This window comes from Cibotium barometz, chromosome 52, assembly GCF_041138505.1.
Source record: "Cibotium barometz isolate CiBa-2024 chromosome 52, ASM4113850v1, whole genome shotgun sequence".
In the NCBI taxonomy this organism is placed as follows: Eukaryota; Viridiplantae; Streptophyta; class Polypodiopsida; order Cyatheales; family Cibotiaceae; genus Cibotium; species Cibotium barometz.
The window spans coordinates 31,908,062-31,915,487 of NC_141097.1; the positions used below are offsets into that span (position 1 = coordinate 31,908,062).

At 44.0% G+C, this 7,426-nt stretch overlaps 1 pseudogene across 1 annotated transcript; it reads right to left on the bottom strand.

Annotated features, from left to right (window-relative positions):
• Positions 1-227: 227 nt before the first annotated feature.
• LOC147609059 (uncharacterized) lies at positions 228-3,012 on the bottom strand (annotated as a pseudogene). Its single transcript, XR_015264317.1, has 2 exons — positions 2,749-3,012; positions 228-2,327 (listed from the first exon to the last, which is right to left on the bottom strand). The product of XR_015264317.1 is annotated as an uncharacterized LOC147609059 (transcript).
• Positions 3,013-7,426: the final 4,414 nt, after the last annotated feature.

Sequence of the window (7,426 nt, forward strand, 5' to 3'; positions counted from 1 at the left end):
AGGCAAATCCCTCCAGTCATGTCGCAATGAAATAATCTAACTTACTGGCCGATAAATATATATATATTTATTTATATATGCTAGAAAAACGTATCAAAACACGCTTCACCTCTTTTTATCGAGGCTCGCTTCTCGGATGATTAGTCGATCTACGCTTGGGCATTACCTTTGATTAGTAAACCCTCTCCTATTTACTGTGGATTGTTACGTTGGTACAAAAACAAACGTTGGAAGTCGAGCGGAGAGCGCGATTTTTGGGACATTTATTTCACAACAGCAGCACAGATGACATATGCTCATGTTCTGCATTGACAAGAAAACCTTCCGGCGATGCACGGGATGAATTGAGTCCAAACTATTCCTACAGCAAGTTTCATTTCAACAGAAAGCCGTGATCCTCTGAAACATTGCGACAAGTTCTGCAAACTGCACGATCCTTTGCACTACATGAAAACACACAAGATTAGGATTAGGAGAGCTTAGTAATCAGCCATGTCGTCTTTTTTGACGTCGAGGCTTGGGGCGGCAAGACGTAAGAGTGGACCAGAACAGCTATAGCTTGCTTGTAGTATAACCGATTCTGATCGCTACGAATGAAGAATTATCTATTTCTCCGTGCTGCTCTTCTTCTTGCGGTTGGCGGCTGCACGTTGCCGCTTCCCCGGCTTCAGTGCGTGCTGCAAACGATCTCTGCATTTCATGACCGCCTCGCGTAGCTGCCGGTCCGCCGGCGCTCTCACCAGAACCTCCTGCAGAACGCTCATCGCCTCTTCATACTTGCGTAAGCCCATCAATGCCCTCCCCTTTCTGAAAAGCGCCTTGGCCATAGCCAGCTTTCCAGCTTCGGCACTGCCGCCAACCTCCTCTAGTTGTCGAATTGCCACCTCTGCATCCTCCAAAGCCTTCTGGTTGTGGGCCAGCCGGAGCCACACCTCCGCCCGGTTGGACACGCCGAGCACCTCCTCCGCCTTCTGCCCAGCCGCCCGCGCCTTATTGACCGCCCGTGTATACATGTCCGCCGCCTTCACGAACTCTCCTCGCGCGAAAAGCGCGTTCCCTTAGACCCGCAGGCTCGCCGCCCTCTCCCAAGAATCATCGACCACCTGCTCAACTATTCGCGCTTCCACTTCCACCTCAGCTTCTTCATCACTTTTGCCAACACTTTCCGCTGCATCCTCTCCATTCTCTTGCAACTCCGCCACTTCCACCTCTCTCTCGCCTTGCTCCACTACATTCTCTTGCAACTCCGCCACTACTTCCTCTTTCTCTCGTACCTCTTGCGCCTCCTCTACATCTGCCTCTTCCACCCCATGCTGTCCCCCATTGCGCATGGCCAGTAAATCTTCCAGGCTAAACTCCCTGCTCGCATTCCATCCTTCATCATCCGGCCCTTTCTCCACCGCCTCCACCCCTTTCGTGACCCCTTCACTATCACCTTCACTTTTCCCTCCGCCCATCTTCTCCATACCTTCGAACTTCAGCTCTCTGCTCGCACTCGCTCCCCTCACCACCTCCTCCTCCACAACCTCCTTGAGCTCTCCATTCGCTTCAACATTCTCCACCGAAACCACCTCTCCAACCTTGTCTTCTACATCGGCATAATCTGCACCATTGGAGAAACCATTATGCTCACTCCCCTTGTCCATTGCAAATGCGTCTCTCCCAACAAATCTTTCATCTGCACCACTCTCCTCATGCAATCCGTTGTCTTTAGTGCCCCCATTGGCAGTCTCGGGCTCTTCCACATGATCAGGCACCCACAGAAACACAAGATCAGTGGTCTTCTCCACTAGTAAAACCACCTCTCCATCAGGCAAGCGAGTGAGGTATGGCTCCTTCACAGCCACCTTAGAGTCTTGGGGGTACAGCCGCTGGGCTTGGGCAGAGCCACCATTGCCCTCCATAGCGTTGCTTATGTATATGGGCGTAGCATTGCTCTCTTCATCTTCAAACACATTAACAACCATGAGCCCACTGAGGCCTTTCGTGCAGAGGGCTTTCATGCAGAGGGTGCCGTGCAGCACGCGCCTGCGGTGGACTTTACCGATCTTCAGCTGCTTTAATGTGGAGGGTTTTAGGCCACCCACACTGGAAGTCGGGCTGGCCGGCTTGATGACCTCGTTGACAGGGTGCGTTGCCATCTCCATGATGTAGGCGTCATGAAGGGCAGCCATGTGGGCGGCCACAAGGACGCCCTTGTCGAAGGTCTCCGATGCCCGGACCTTCTCCTCAGCGGTGGGGATATGGTGCTGTGGAATCTGGGCAATGCATTCGTCCGCAGCATAGTTGTGGTTGGGGCTCAGCAAAGTCATGGTTGGTGTGTTCGGCTGTACAGAACTGCAAAATGTAAATGCAACACTCAACTCAACAATAAGCTCTTAGAATGCAGGAACAAAGCTGGCAAAGCAAAGGTCGATCCTACCTTAGGAGACCGAACACTTCGAGACTAGAAACACATCAAAGAAGCACTAAGACAATTGAAAGGGTGAAGAACACACTCTCTCTTTTTCTCTATTATCTGTAGTCACTTAAACCCATAAACCAATTGCACTAGAACTAATCTCCTAAGATCATCTCTATCTGTGCTAACATGAGGACCCAGACTTGAGAACTAATCTTTTGATATAATATAACGCACTACGCGCACTACCATTCAACTACAGATCACAACTGAGTAACTTAAACGAGATAATGAAGAAGCACAAACTCAAATGCCATGGTGCGAAATTATAAGGGCCGCCCACTTACAGTTTCAAATCTGCCTACTGGGGTTGTCAAGAAGCTTCGCTCCACGTTTACACGGAAAAGGAAACGAAAGGAATCCTATGCGACAGGCTCAAATAAAAGAGGTCGGTGTGAATAAAGAAGAGGGCGCATCGGGCTCTTCTGGAGGGTATATATGATGGAAGTTACAAGTACAGGCTTGGCGAGGTCGGTGAGCCGATAGAGGGTTCTTTTAGTTTTTGACTGTAAAAAGGCAAGCTGGAAATAATGAGAAGATTTGAAGATAGGATGCAAGGAGGAGAAAAGACAGAGAAGACAGGTGGTATTAGGTAACAGACAGTTAGGAAGCATGAAGATAAAGATGAAACATTTAATAATCATAATGCAGAGAACCCAATGGGTTCGTCACTGTACTACTGTAGTCACTGGTCCGTGACTCAGTGGTCACTCCGGCCTTCCACGGGAGGACACGCCGTGGATCATACAAACACGTTTGGCCGCTTCCTCGGAGAACGCGTTCTTACTTCCGTTACTTTTTTAGAGTACTCCACTACTATTCTCTGTATCTCTGGTACTCTTCGCGTTATTCTAATTGTGCATGCGCAGCATGCCATCACTAACGTGCTCACACGCTTTACCCATGAAGTGTGATTCCGGTCAAACTTCCTCTTCATTGCTGAAGTTGCTCCCCTCTCTCTCTCTCTATAACTCCCATGTGGCTTGGCTTAACACTGCGTTCCTCGTGATTTCAGACTTTCAGTTGCTATTCCAAGTGGAACATTAGTCTGGATGCCATCTGCCCTCCTAACGTGTGGTCTACATTACGCTTACTTGTTGCAACTTCCAAATCCAAGATATCTAGCCACCCACGTGAAAAAAAAACCCTCTCAAAATAGTAGGAATTTTCTTACTAGTTTTAAAATATTTAAATGTATCATCGGGCGGTAGCTCAGTTGCTAAGGTGTTTCGTTGTCAAAACCCAGGTTATGGGTTCGAACCCTGCTGGCTACCCCGATTGATGTGCCTTGCCCCTGATTTGTGGGATAAGGGGGGTCCCATGGATACTAAGCCCGTCTCTTCTCTAATGCCAAACTTTAAAATATATATATATATTTATTTAAATGTATTTATGTATTTATGACTAGAACCTCCCAAAAATCTAGAAATTTGGACGCCTTCAACTATAAAATTGTGTGTGCAGATGGAGACTAACTGGGGTTTGAAGCAGGAGAACTGGTTGGTTACTCTATACGGCATGGCACTTCGGCTCTCTCTTGTTGCGCAATCCACTCCCACTCGCTCTCGAGTGACGCTTTCTTGTGTTGCACGATGCCAGATAGGGCCAGATATAGCTCCTTTAATAAGCGTGCCAATGTCACTCTGAAGGTAACGCTGGAGCAAACGGGTGGACACTTGGCTTCAATGCATCCAGAGAATATGTGCCACGGACATATTTGCCATCATACACTAGACTTAATGAGACAACTCCTGCATCATCACAAGCGATGGTACCTCTTTTTAGGAGCACGGGACAAAACATTAGGGAAAAAGGAAGCTCATTTTGGGGCCTTTTACGGTTTGGAAAAATAAGCTCTCAACAACCAATGAACAGAGGCCCAACGTAACGTTGGAAATTCACAAAAATAAGAGAAAATAGATAAAAGAAACAATATTTTATGTAGGTACAAGCGTGCTACATTAATGTGGAGATTGGTTTTTTATTCTCACAAGATCTTTGGACATGAAGATAGAATCTAGTCTGACATTTTCTCTGACAAGGGCCTTCCCGCTTCCACCTTCCTTTGAACTTTGAAATATTGTGCTGCCTTTCCTTCGAAAGGTTTACCATTCTACACCACTGCCTCATTGTGCAGCAGCCTCTTCTTTTCCAAAACTACTCCCTTGATCCTGTTTGGCTTAGAGTAAGATGTTTCTTGTCAACTGTCTGTCTGCCCACTTTTTCTTTCTTGAAACTTCACTTTGTTATCTTGTTTACATTACTTTGCTGTGGTTACAGATTCACAAGGTCTCCATGGTGAATAAAAACTATGGCCGTTCTTGTGGAAGACGCTCTGTGGATGATAATGCTATGAAGGCAGAATTATACCACACATCCTTACCCCGTCGACCTGCTTCTTCTATTTCTTCGGTAGAGAATTCAAGTACACTCAAAACGGAAGGAACTTGGGAAAGGTTTAGTGTTTCGAAAGGAGCATGGGTACTCATGCAACCTAGCAAAAGAAAGAGACCCCAGACAAAAAACATTTTCTTGGCATCATGGAAGGGAAGAGTATGAGATTTTAAAATCACCAAAGGGAAGATATCGGTGAAAGAAGTTTTGATTCAGCATGTGTACATGCATAAAGAACTTGTCTTACGAGACTATCCAAATGATCTTTCGTAACACAGGCCTAATTGTATATTTTTCTATTATGGTTTTGTTCTTTATGAGGTGTATGGATTTTTAAGATAAAACTTTCTTTCTTTGCTTATTGACATTCTTGTGTTATTTTATTTCAGATTTATACCCTTCATCGTATGAGACATGGCAAAACATCGATTGTATTTTGGGATTTATAGATGTTTTGCATGGATCGATAGGAGAACAACAATACCAAGGTCGATGTGCAACAGAGCTAGCTCAATCCGGTATATTTTTTACTGATCATTTTTATCAGTTGGTGCTGGACAATGCAAACACACATGGTGTGTTAAGAAAACAAGACCTTCCTGCATGGAATTCAATGGATTGGCCTCTCCCACATTTTAGTGTTACAGAGGCATATAGGGCCAAGCTTTTCAAAGAAGTACAGAAAGCTCTGAGGCCCAATATTGCCACAAGGATAATAAAAATTTCTTTATGCATGCCTCTCACAGTTTTTGTAGACTTGTTTAATACCTTTCCAGTGAAGGTTTCAAAAACAATGTTCACAGTTAAAGCAACAAGTCTGGCATGCATGCCACAATTTTTGGATAAAGGTTGGGATAAGAAGACATGTAGTTCAATGTTTTGTGAGGTTGTCCAACCTTCTATGCAACTGAAGTACATGGTTGCATCACAAAATTTCATTTTTTCTTTTTATTATAAGCGCAGTCGAATGCTAGGTACAAAACTAGTCCCAATGGATCAAGATGAAGACTCTTTTGGTGCAAAAAATAAACTTCTTGATATTGATGTTGTTGAGAATGGTGATGTGCTAGTCAATATCTCATTAAGACAATGTTGCTCCCTAGCTCAATTGCGCAATGACATTCTATTTGAGACAGAAGGTTCTATTTCAAAGGACTTTTTATTTATCTACAACAATAAGAAGGTATACCATGTGACTTATCCTAGTCTCATTAAGCACTGCTATTAGTTTACTTTACCCTATTGTTTCATATTGCTTTTTTGTAGGTGCTCAAAAGAAGAGAGAGTTCAATAAAATGCAAAGACATTGAAAATTTAAAAATTGAGATAACACAGACTCCATAAACAAAGGTATTATATTCAATAAAGTAAAATTCTGTACATAAGTGTTTAATTATATATGTAGAACATATTCTTGACAACAATTTTCTATTTATCTACAGGCTGATCTAGAGGCTGCTCTACATGGTCCAAGCTCACCGAATCATCTTTATTTGGAGAATCTATTTTCTGCTGCTCCATCCTGTCGTGTATAGTCTCTTGGTGCTGCTCCATTGTCTCCCCTATTGTCCCTGGAGCATCTGTTTGCTGCTGCTCCATCATCTCCTCAATAACATCAGCAGCAGCCAACAGGTCCTTGTTCTTGTGGCTTCTCCTCATCAGCACTAGGTCCTTGTTCCTGTGGCACCACATCTGCATCATCTGTGTCATCAAGGTGTATGACACCTTCTCGGACTTTAGAGCTCTCACCCAACTCGACAGTAGCTGGTACAATAGGTTTGGGGGAGGCATACTTCAAAAACTTCCAAATTATATCAGCTCTGAAACTATATACTTTTTGAAGCTAAATGAAAATTATTTTTTCTTACAAGCTCTGGCTGTCCTATCTCAAAATAGCTTGAAAGTATATATTTGGCACTAAAATCAGCACTCTCCAGTCCCACAGCTACTTGAATCATCTTGTTGTGGTGTCTGGATAGTTGGAAAGATATGTTAGAAACTGTTAATATCTGAACAAAATAAAATTATTCAATAAGTTCAAAGGCATAGCATGAAATAGACATCAGTAGAGGGAACAACTTTCTACCTCTAAATCTATTGGCTCTATTGAATCCAAAAGATTACTGCTGCTCCATCATCTCCTCAATAACATCAGCAGCAGCAGCCAGCAGAGCAGAGCAGGTCCTTGTTCTTGTGGCTTCTCCTCATCAGCACTAGGTTCTTGTTCCTGTGGCACTACATCTGCATCATCTGTGTCATCAAGGTGTATGACACCTTCTCGGACTTTAGAGCTCTCACCCAACTCGACAGTAGCTGGTACAATAGGTTTGGGGGAGGCATACTTCAAAAACTTCCAAATTATATCAGCTCTGAAACTATATACATAGTTCGAGCTGAAGCTATCTTCTCTCATCTGCAAAATGAGATATGATGATTTAGAACACTTTGTACCAATATCAAATTTTTTGAAGCTAAATGAAAATTATTTTTTCTTACAAGCTCTGGCTGTCCTATCTCAAAATAGCTTGAAAGTATATATTTGGCACTAATCAGCACTCTCCAGCCCCGCAG